Source organism: Spermophilus citellus (genome assembly GCF_964194105.1).
Source record: "Spermophilus citellus genome assembly, chromosome: 18".
NCBI lineage: Eukaryota > Metazoa > Chordata > Mammalia > Rodentia > Sciuridae > Spermophilus > Spermophilus citellus.
In genome coordinates, this window is record NC_138200.1 from 15,863,909 (window position 1) to 15,876,732 (window position 12,824).

General features: G+C 37.5%; 1 protein-coding gene across 4 annotated transcripts in view; it reads right to left on the minus strand.

The window, feature by feature from the left end:
* SIPA1L3 (signal induced proliferation associated 1 like 3) overlaps positions 1 to 12,824 on the minus strand; it is a 230,533-nt gene that overhangs the window by 183,233 nt on the left and 34,476 nt on the right. The window lies entirely within an intron of this gene.

Consider the following 12,824-nt stretch of genomic DNA (forward strand, 5'->3'; position numbering starts at 1 on the left):
GGGTTGTAGCTCACTGTTAGAATGTTTGCCTAGCCCTGGATTTGACCCACAAAACTGGAAAAAAAAAAAACAAGAAAGTTTTATTTTAAAAGTCATTAGAAACCTAAGGGGAACTTACAAAATCATAAATGGTGTGGGAAATACATACTATTTCTTTTCAGAAGAATAATACATAAAGTTGACCAAAATCATGCTAGAGAGAATTTGCATAACACACACTGGTGACTGGGTTTTAAAGTTTATATAAAGCTCTTTGCCAGAAAAGAGATAAGACTCAATCTGTATAAAATATCCATGGAATATACATAAAAGCTGATCCTTATTAGAAAAAAAAATTTTTTTTCTTTCAAATTTCCCTAAAGTAATTTGGAAAAGGATAAGGAAAACTCAATGGTTTTCTATGTCAGGAGCATGTCACAATTACCTAGGGAGCTTAATATATGTTGATGCCCAAGCCTCACCCCCAGAGAGCCTGATTTCACTTGACTGGGCATTTTTCAAGGTTTCACAAGTGTATCTGATGATTGTAAGTAATTAATGTTGTTTGAGCTGTAATAATCACAGTTTTAGCTGTGTTTAATGTGATAGTGACATTACTGTTATGCTTCTGAAGAGAGACCATCTCCTTTTAGAACTACATACAGAAATATTTATGGGTGAAATGATGTGATATATGTATGGTACTTGTTCGAAACAATGGGCAGGGGAACCAGCAAAATAAAAATATAAGTAAACCAAGATTAGTCATGAATAATATATGCTTTACTTCTGTATGTTTGCAATTGTTTTTTTTTTAAAGAGAGAGTGAGAGAGGAGGGAGGGAGGGAGAGAGAGAGAGAGAGAGAGAGAGAGAGAGAGAATTTTCAATATTTATTTTTTAGTTCTCGGCGGACAAAACATCTTTGTTGGTATGTGGTGCTGAGGATCAAACCCAGGCCGCACGCATGCCAGGCGAGCGCGCTACCGCTTGAGCCACATCCCCAGCCCTGCAATTGTTTTTAATAAAAAGTAAAATGTTAAAAAAATCAATAATTTAGGGGCTGGGGTTGTGGCTCAGTGGCTGTGCGCTTGCCTAGCATGTGTGAGGCACTGGGTTCGATCCTCAGCACCACATAAAAATAAATGAATAAAACAACAGGTATTGTGTCCATCTAAAACTAAAAATATATATTTTTGAAAGCAACAATTTACAATGTTTTCCCACGGACTAAAATATGTAAGCAGCATTATATATTTCAAATTTGCAATCTGGAAGGACCTCTGGGCATGTCTTAAAGAGGAAATCAAAAGTCAAAACTGGCAACAAGACCTCTGGAATGGCAAAGTGAGGTGCTTTGTTCTCCCAAATTTGTCCTCCCAAAAATCAACAATAAAATAGACAAAATTGTCAAACACAGCTATCTGAAATCAACCAAAGACAGACAACAATCTAAAAAGCATTTATTCAAGAAAAATGCTGAACTTCCAAGTAAGAACAGTGGGAGAACACGGCGTTTTATTTGAGGTTGCTCCCATCACACACACCAGCTCCATCAGATTAACCAAAGCAATGTAAGCAATGAAAACTCTGCTGCTGGGGGTGGGGAGCTCGACCTGCAACAGAGCAAGGAAGCCACACCGCTTGAAGTTGCTGAACAGCAGCGCAGAAAAGGAGACGATGAACATCACAGACAGCGGTTACAAATTGTTGGAGGGAGCAATAGACCTTCAGACTAATCTGAAGTTTAACAGGAAGATCCAGGAAATGAGACAGCCATACTGGGCCTTATATCCCTGCGGTCTAAAAGAATGTATGCATATGCAAGGTTGCAGGCAAACTCCAGAGGGACTAGACAGGGCCTAGCTATCTACACACGCCTAGCTGAACAAATCTTGAATGTATGTAAGAGAGACACCAGATGGACAGGCAGAGAGTAATAGCTGGGCAGACTCATCAACTGCTTGAACTTTGAAAAAATTCCCCAACCCACACACAGATCTGTTGGCAAAGGATGGATCTAGATTCAGGTATTTCGGCATAACCTCTGATCAAGTATCTGCTGCCCACTAAATCATGCTGAACCATGGGCAATCAGGCAATCCCTAGTAAATTATGCTTAAAATTAAAACAAGGTTTAAAAAAGAAAAGAGCTAAGACAACAGTTTCCACACCACAGGGAGACAAACTGAAGAATTAGCCCAGAAAAGTCATTAAATAAACAAAACGAGAAAAGAAGCAACAATGACAATGGCCTAGGGAGGGTGAGATCAGAATCCAGAGCTGCTCTATGACCTAAAACGTTCAGATTTCAAAACCAAAACAAAACAAAACAAACCATGAAACATGCAAAGAAATAGTCAAGTGTGACTTTTACCCAGGAAATGAAGAAGTTAACAGAAACTGTTTTCAGAGTGTGCAGACTTACCAAAGACTTCAAATAGCTGTTATAAGTGTGCTCCAAAACCAAAGGGAATCATGTTTAAGGAATTAAAGAAATATGGAAACTATAGAAATTAGGGGAAAGAAGTGGAAATTCTGAAGTTAAAAATTAAAACAACTGGGCTGGGGATGTGGCTCAAGTGGTAGGGCGCTCGCCTGGCATGCGTGCGGCCCGGGTTCGATCCTCAGCACCACATACCAACAAAGATGTTGTGTCCGCCGAGAACTGAAAAATAAATATTAAAAATTCTCTCTCTCTCTCTCTCCTCTCTCACTCTCTTTAAAAAAAAAAAATTAAAACAACTGAGATAAAAGTTCACCAAAGGGGCTCAATAGCAGATTTGAGATGGAAAAAGAATGAATTAATACTTAATGATAAGCAACAGGACAAATGGAAACAAAGAGGATTGAATAAGAATCAAAAGAGGGGCTGGGGCTGAGTGGTAGAGCCCTCACCTAGCACGTGCGAGGAGCTGGGTTCCATCCTCAGCACCACATAGAATAAATAAATAAAACAAAGGTATTGTGTCCAACTACAACTAAAAAAATAAATAAATAAATAAAAAATAAATTAAATGGGCTGGGGATGTGGCTCAAGCGGTAGCGCGCTCTCCTGGAATGCATGCAGCCCAGGTTCGATCCTCAGCACCACATACAAAGATGTTGTGTCCACCGAAAACTGAAAAATAAATATTAAAGATTTTCTCTCTCTCTCTAAAAAAAAAAGATACTGTGTGTTTATCTACAACTAAATAAATATTAAAAAGAAAAAAATTAATTAATTAATTAAAAAAAGAATAGAGAGGCCCTTGGAGACCTGAGGACAACCATCACATAGGCATAATGGGAGTCTTAGAAGGAGAGGAGAGAAAGGCCAGGAAAAAAGCATATCTAAATAAATAATAGCCCAAAATGCCCAAGTTGATAAAAGATATTAGTTTATACATCCAAGAAGCACAACAAATTCCACACAGGATAGATAAAAAGAGATCCACACTCAGACACAGCGTAGCCAAGCTGATGAAAAACAAAGACAGAAAAATCTCTAAAGTAGGGAGAAAAAAACAGCTCACACACAAGGGGTATCAACACAGTCAACAGTTCATTTCCACCAGGAACCAGGGAGGTTAGAGGACATCAGGATAACATATTCAAATAATGAGGAAGGCTGGGGATACAGCTCAGAGTGAAGCATTGCCTAGCATGCATAAGATCTTGGCATCTCCTGAGCCACAAAAACAAAAATAAAATAATGAAGAGAGGGGGAAAAACTGTCAAGTAAGAATTCTACATCCAGTATAATTGTTCTTGGAAAATTAAGGTAAAATAAAGGCATTCCCAAAGTTGATCTGTAAGAAATACTACAGAAGTCCTTTAAACTGAAAGGAAAGATACCATATGATAATTTCAATTGACATGGAAAAAGGTAAAAACAGGCAAATATAAAAGACTAATTTTTTTGCTTTTCTTATCAATTGATTTGAAAGATATGAGATCTTAAAACTGGGATGTAGCTCAGTGATAGAATACCTAACTAGCATGCATGAGACCCTGCGTTCAATCCCCAGTACCCAAAACAAAATCAACAATAAAAGATGTAAGATTTTACAAAATAATTATAAAACTGTATTGTAGGGCCTATAACATTTAAAAATATATAACAATAGCAACACAAAAGAAGAGGGAGAAATGGAGCTATATTAGAGCAAAATTTCTATATTTAACTAGAACTAAGTTTTATATTAATCAGAAGATTTTTTGGGGGGCGGGTATGAGGATTGAATCCAGGGGTGCTTAACCACTGAGCCACATCCTCAGCCCCTTTTATATTTAGAGACAGGATCTCCCTAGATGCTCAGGACCTCGAAAAGTTGCTGAGGCTAGCTTTGAACTTCCTGCCTCAGCCTCCAGAGTTGCTGTGATTACAGGCGTGCACCGCCATGCCCAGCCAGAAGTAGATTTTTTAAGAACCATCACCACAGCCTAACCCTATAAAATTTTCATCATGCCAAAAATAAATTCTGGATCCTCAACAATCACTCTCTTATATAGCATCCCCAGCTACGGGTGAACATGAAATCTCCTTTCGTCTCTATAGATGTGCTTACTCTGAACATTTCAAATCATATAATATGTAGTCTTTTCTTTCTAGTTTCTTTCATTCATGTGTTTTCAAGGTTTACTTACATTATAGAATATATCAGTACTCCTTCCTTTCTATGGCAAAATAGTATATCCTTGTTTGCATATTACATTTTATTTGGCCATTCATCAGTTGATGGATGCCGAACTATCTAAGAAGTCCAGCAAACAGGATAAATAAAGAGATCCGCACTCAGACACAGCTTAGTCAAACTAAAGAACCATTCCCCCCCCCCTTTTTTTTTTATTTTTTGGTACTGGAGATGGAACCCAGGGTGCTCAAACTGAGCCACATTCTCTGCCCCTTTTTATATTTTATTTACAGACAGGGTCTCACTAGGTGGCTTGAGGCTTCGCCTAGTTACTGAGGCTAGCGCTTTGAACTTGTGATCCTCCTGCCTCAGCCTCCCGAGCTACTTTTACTTTTTGAGTATTATGAACATTGCTGCTATAAACATTTGGGTTCACAGTATATGAACATATGTTTATATTTCTCTTGAGAGTATAGCTAGAACAGATCATTCAGTAACTATATGTGTAACTTTTTGAAGAACTGCCAAATTATCCTCTAAAGTAGCTACGCTATTTTACAATCTCACCAGTCATATATGAGTTCTAATTTCTCCACATTCCTACCATCACTTGTTATTACTCATCTTTTTAAATTATATACATCCTAGTTGGTGTGAAATGTTATTTTGTGGTTTTGATTAGGACTACCCTCATGACTAATAATACTGGCCACACTTTCATATATTTATAGGCTACTTGAATTTAGTTTTTGGAGAAATACCCATTCATATGTTTTGTCTGTTTTTATTTGTTTGTTTGTTTGTTTATTTATTTATTTTTGGTACATGGGTTGAACCCAGGGGTGGTCATTCTATTACTGAACCATACCCCAAGTTCTTTTTTATTTATTTTTTTTATTTTGAGACAGGATCTTGCCAAGTTGTTAGGCTCACCCAGAACTTGGAATCTTCTGTCTTAGCTTCAGAAGTTGCTGGGATTATAGGCGTGTGCCACAAGCCCAGCTGGGTTGTTTTTAGACAAGCCATAAGCATTCTTTGTATATTCTGTACACAAGTCCCTTATGAGACATACAATTTGCAAATATGTTCTCCCATTCTATAAGTTGTCTTTTTAAGTTTTTGATGGTGTCCTTCAAATCACAAAGGTTTTAATTTTGATGAAGTCCAATATATCTTTTTTTCTTTTGTTGCTTGTTCCTTTGGTATCATATCTAAGAAACCACTACCTAACTCAAGATCATAAAGACATACTCCTATGATTTCTTCTAAGAGTTTTATAGTTTTAATTCTTACATTGAAGCTTCTGATCTATAGTATGAAGTAAGTATCCAAGTCCTATATGTAGTATTTTTTGCCATTTCCTCAGGGGCTGAAATTATTTCAAAATAAAAGGAAAAATAATTGCTTTAAATAACTGAAATTATACAAAGTATTTTAGTTATGGAATTAAAATTTAAAAATGGGGGAAGAACAGGGATGAAAATGGAGTGGGGTCAGATTCCATGCATGTATGATTTTGTCATTACAAAGCCAATTCCTATGTATAACTATAATGCTCTTATAGTGAAGAAAAAAAGGCAATGTGGTAAACCTCCAAATATTTGGATTAAAGAATATACTTTGTTTGACACAGGTCTCACCATGTTACCTCAGCTGGTCTCGATCTCATGGGTTCAAGTGATCCTCCCTCCTCAGCCTACTAAGCAGCTGGGGCAACAAGTATGAGCCACCACACCCAGCAAAGACGATGCTTGTAAATAATTCATGAGTCAAAGAAGAAATTGTAAGGCAAATTAGAAAGTATTCTGAATGGAATGAAAATAAAAACACCACATGTCAACATCTATGGGACTTTGCTAAAGCAAGGCAAACAGTATTTATAGCTCTAAATCAATAATTTAAGCTTGGTTTAACATCTATAAATCAATAATATAACATGTTATAATAAAAACAAAAAGTGGATGATAATCTCAATAGACACAGCAAAAGAATCTGACAAAATCAAATACCCACTCATAATAAATGACAAAACCAAACACCAAAAACCCTCTCAAGGTAAGGAAGAAAAGATAACTTGTCCAACCTAATAAAGCACATACTTAAAAAAAAAAAAACCCTACAATTAACATGATAGTTAATGTTTTTCCCTTTAAGTTAGAGAATAGGGGGACTGGGGCTGGGGCTGAGTGACAGAGCACTTGCCTAGCATGCATGAGGTTCGATCTCAGCACCACATTAAAAAAAAAAACAAATAAAATAAAGGCATTCTGTTCATCTACAGCTACAGGAAAAAAAATTAAAAAAGAAAAAAAAAAGGGTACAGGGAAGGGAGTCTACTCTGACTATCCTATTTAGTGCTGTACCACAGGTAGTCCTCCATAAGGGGGAAAATTGTTTAAAATTAAAGGGAGTCAAATTGGAAAAGAAAAAAGTAAAACTGTCCATATTTGCAGATAATATGACCCTGTATATATAAAATCTTAAGGAATACACATATGTGTACCCACACACATATACAACTATAAATATTATACAAGGTCAAAAGGATCTAAGATAAATAGACAAAAATCAATCGTATTTCTATGTATTTGCAATGACAATCAAAAATGAAATTTAAGAAACCTATTCACAGCATCGTCAAAAAGAAAAAAATACATGGGAATAAACTTAATAAAAGAATTGGAAGACTTATACACCAAAAACTATAAAACAAGCCTGCTGAGAGAAATTAAAGAACATCTAAATAAATGGAAAAGCATTCCTGTTCCCAGACTGGAAACTTCAGGTTTGTATCCTTACCAAATTGATACACAGAGTCAACATAAAGCCTATCAAATCCCAGCAGGTTTTTGTGCAGATGAGATGAGATGATCCAAAAATTTACAAGTAAATACAAAGGACCCACAAAGGCCAAAACAATTCTGAAAATGAATGATAAAGTGAGGACTTACACTCCCTAATTTATAAACTAACTATAGTAATGAAGACTGTGGTATTGGCAATAGGATGGACAAATGTCTGTTAAAGAATATATTTTGTTTTGACACAGTCTCACCATGTTACCCAGACTGGTCTCGAACTCATGGGTTCATGTGATCCTCCCTCCTCAGCCTACTAAGCAGCTGGGGCAACAAGTCTAGGATGGATCAGAATTGATGATCTAAAAATAAATCAGATTAATGGTGAACCGGTTTTCAACAAAAATGCTAACATAATTCAAAGTAGGAAAATCATCTTTTTATGATAAATGGTGCCGGGACAATTAGATGTTCACAAGCAAAAAGATAAATTTAGACCTTCGATTCATAATATGCAAAAATGATCTCAAAAGGAATTATAGATCTAAAAGTAAGATCTAAAAGTATGAAGCTTTTAAGAGAAAACATAAGAAAAATCCAGGTTTTTTTTATTTTGTTTTGTGGTACTGAGGGTTGAACTCAGGGGCACTCTATCACTAAGCTACATCCCCAGTCCTTTTTATTTTTATTTTAAAACAAGTTCTCACTAAGTTGCAGAGGTTGGTCTTGAACCTGTGATCCTCCTGCTTCTGCCTCTCAAGTCGCTGGGATTATAGGCATGTGCTACCACCTCTATGACAATGAGTTAGGCAAAGAGTTCTTCCATATTGACATCAAAAGCATAATGCATAAAAAATTTAATAAAACCTGAATTTCTAAAAATGAAAAACTTTGATTCTTTGAAAGACAAAATTAGGAAAATTGAAATATTTTCTGAGAGAAAATTTTGGAAATCATACATCTGATGAGTGGTATCCAGAACATATGAACAACTCTTCCAACTCAGTAAGGATGACAGGCCTAAGAAATGTGAGAACAATCTGAATAGACATTTCACCAAAGAAGATCACAGATGGGCAATAAGCACATAAAAAGATGACCAACACCATTAGTCATCAGGGCAACGTAAAAACAAAACCACACTGAGAGACCGCTGCACACCCCCAGGACGGCGGGAGTACCAAGCCATTTCAGTGAGGATACCCAACATGGACCCCTCAATTCACTGGTGATAGGACCACAAAGTGGTGCAGTCACATTGGAAAACAATCCGGCAGTTTCTTAAAAACTTACAGAGTTACATGATCCAGAAGTTCCATTCCTGGGCAGAATGAAAACATATCCACACAAAAGGTGGTGGTATATAAACGTCCATAACAGCATTACTCATGCTGGTACCATACTGGAAACCATCCAAATACCCATCAACTGGTGAATGAATCAACAAAATGTGGTATGCGCACACAATGGAGTACTATTCATCAATAAAAAGAAATGAACTACTGATACATGCTGCAACATGGAGGAACCTCAAAAACATTACGTTAAATGGCAGACACCTGGGGCAAAATAGACTATAATTTATGACTCCATATATTTGAAATATTCAGAAAAGGTCAATCTAGAGAGACAAAAAGCAGACTGGTAGTGACATAGATGAGTGTGAAAATAAGAACTGAACTTGGGGGGCAGGCGATGGTGATATGCTAAAACTAGATTGTGGTGATAGTTGTACAACTTCACAAATTTACCAAAAATCATTGAATTGTACCTGGGTTGGGATACACATGTGATATATGTATATATGTATGTATATACGCACACACACACATACATATATAGATGATGGTAACCACAATTTCTATAACTACCTACCTCTGGACTTCCCCCTCCAAAAGAAAATGCTGTATTTAATTAAGCCAACAGTCTTGAGGCTTGGATATGCTTATCTTTGGGGGTTTATGGAAACTTTTAATGGACCCAACAGAAATGTTTTCAAGGGAAACAATATTCTGATCCTCCAGCCTGCCTTCTTTTCAAGGGTTCACTGCAGTAACAACTTTCCGTGTCTCTCCAATGGATGGCACCTATGGAGCGTATGAACCTCTAGGAGTCTAAACAACAGAAGATACCAACTGCCTTTAAAGAACAATAAAGCTCCTTAAGCCCCCAGACTGCTTGTCCTTCTCTGATTTATACATCTGTCAAATATGAAATTTGGACTTAAAAACAGAATATTCTGACTCATGTTAGGATCATGAACAGCCAAAGCACTATATGCTGGTGGCCCTGACTCAATTAAAAGTATGGTTTTCAGGACTACCAAATTTTTCAAAAGTCACCAGAAAAAAATCTTCAGGGAAAAATTTGTGTGATTTCTTTTGGATTTTGTATGCTCTATTTTATTAGTAAGGTACTGCATACACACCCCCACACCCCATTTCTTTTCCATTTTTTAAAAAAAATATGAGATCTCACTATGTCACTCAGGCTGGTCTTAAACACATGGGCTTGAACAATCCTCCTGCCTTTGTCTCCTGTATAGCTGGGATTACAGATGCCTGTCACCATGCCCAGCTGTGAAAACCACTTTTTCTAACAATATCACACAATATTTATTTCAATTAGTCAATCTTCATTTTAACTAATCTTTTTGGGGAGGTGGGTACTGGTGATTGAACTCAGGGGCACTCAACCACTAAGCCACATCCCCAGCCCTATTTTGTATTTTATTTAGAGACAGGGTCTCACTGAGTTGCTTAGCATCTCACTTTTTACTGAGGCTTGCTTTCAACTCATGATTCTCCCGCCTCAGCCTCCCCAGCCATTTGGATTTCAGGAATGACCACTGCGCCCAGCTTCATTTTAACTCATCTTATAAATGATGTACTATTTTCTTTCTCTCATAAATAAGGAAAAAAAAAGTACTTACATAAGATTATTTTAGATGCTAGCCTTACAATGTACAAGGAGATACAGGCTTATCAGAACTCTGTCGAGGATTCACAAACAAAAATGTTTGAAGATGATCAGTTTAAATTTGAGTAATCCTAGCTAACCCATGTCCTAATTCCTAGGGGATGAGCTGCAGAAACAGCACAGGATACAAATCCTGGGGGGAAGAGGCTTCCTACAATGGCAAAATTACACGTGCCTTGGGGGTAGGGCCAATAGGGCGGGGTCAGTCAGGCTTCAGATCCCCTCTCCCCCAGCTCATTCAGGGGCTTCAAAAGCAAAGCTGCTATAGGAGAGTGTTTGAAAAGGGATTTTCTGGCCCAGTGGATCAACTCAAAGGATTCTCTTTCATTCAAGTAAAAGGGCTGTCACCCTCCCTTTCACCTCCAAGTGTGTGTGTATGTGTGTGTGTGTGTGTGTGTGTGTGTGTACACATATACACACACAGAGAGAGCATTCACCATAAATTACCTTGGACTAAGCCAGTGATCATCCTCTTGAATGATTTCCATATTAGCAAAATTCCTCTTCAAGAGTAGACTTTGTTCTAAATCTATAGCAACATTTCAAGCATGGACTACATCCAATTCTTTCCAAAATTACTTATGTGAGCGGGATGCATTCTGGCCAAGTTATTATACTAATAAAGCTCACCTATCTAATGAAATTCCTCCTAAAACACGATGCTGTGTGCTAACTTTATGTCAGAGGCTGGTGTGTAAGACTGGGTAACAGGTAGGAAAGGCATGACTTATTCTAAAAAGGATCTAGATTCAAAGTCCACTTGAATTCATCTAAGAAAGATCCTGGCCCCCTCTATGCATAAGGCCCTAGGATGCATGTGATTCATGCACTTTATCAGAGGGGTTCTGAACTGATACACCCAATCCCCCAGGATGTTACTCAAAACTCAGATGCCCAGGCCCTAGCCACAAACCAGAATTTACTGCAATGTGGAGCAGTACCTCTGTATTTTTATCAAGTTCCCCCAGGAAAATCTGTTGCTTACCTAAGTTTGAGAAACACTACTCACAAAAGGCTAGCAAAGTATTTCCCAAACATTTGATTCATATAAATTACTTGTGGAGAATTTTTTAGACCACAGATTCTTGGGCCCATTAAAATAACTGAATTACTTATTACTTTTGATTGCAAATGTCAAGAGATCCAACTCAAACTGACTCAAGGAGGCAAGAAGGCAATTTTTTGGTTCCTGTTATTGAAAAATTCTGGGGTAATTCCAATTTCCAGTTACCCAAAGAATTTATCAGTAACCAATCATATCCATCTCCTTTCCATCTGGCCCTTTGGGCAAAGATGGCCCTCAGCAGCATTAAGTTTATGCATGACAACTTAGCATCCCAATAGAATGCAAGAACAGCCTCTACCCAAGCAGCTCCAGTAAACACCTGGAGCTGGATTGGACTGTCTAGACTCCTGAGCCCTCCCTGAACCAATTACTGTGGTAGAAAGGGGAGGAATGTTGTGAATGGCCCATCCCTGCCATGAAGGTGGTTCTACATCCAAGCCACATGGATCAGAACACTCCACGGTGAGGCTTTTCTCTAGTTGTTTTCCCCTTCTGTTCTAAAAGTTCCTTCTAGGAAATGTGAAAAATATATAAAAGTATAAAGAAGAAGGGCTGGGGGGCTGGGATTGTGGCTTAGCGGTAGAGTGCTTGCCTAGCACATGCAAGGCTCTGGGTTCGATCCTCAGCACCACATAAAAATAAATAAATGGAATAAAGGTATTGTGTCCAGCTATAACTAAAAAACAAATATTTTAAAAAAGGAGAAGGAGGAGGAGGAGAAGGAGGAGGAGGAGGAGGAGGAGGAGGAGGAGGAGGAGCAGCAGCGGCAGCGGTTGGGGCTCAGTGGTAGCGCACCTGCCTGGCATATATGAGGTACTGGGTTTGATTCTTGGCACCACATATAAAGGCCTATCAACAACTTAAAAAAAAATTTTAAAAAGCATTAAGAAGAAAATGAAAATAACCTACAATCAACCCAATAATTAAAATATTTAGAATTATAGAAGCTGGGCATATGCACCTGTAATCCTAGATACTCAAGAAGCTAAAGACAGAGGATTGTTTAAGCCCAGGAGTTCAAGACTAGCTGGGCAATACAGCAAGATTCACCTCAAAACTAATAATATTAACAATATTAATATTTATTTAAATTATAATACTATTATTATTTAAATAATAATATAATTATTATTATTTTAGAATATACACTCAAAGCTATGCACATGAGCATTGATTTTTTTGAATAGAACTCTATTCTGTACCAAAAGCATTTCTTTTTTTTAAATAATTTTATTTTATTTATTTATAGGTGGTGCTGAGGATGGAACCCAGGGCCTTGCATGTGCGAGGCAAGCGATCTACCTCTGGGCCATAACCCAGCCCCTGTAACAAAAGCATTTCATTGTGCCTGAGCCTTCATAACAATCCCCTACAAACTGAAAAAAAAA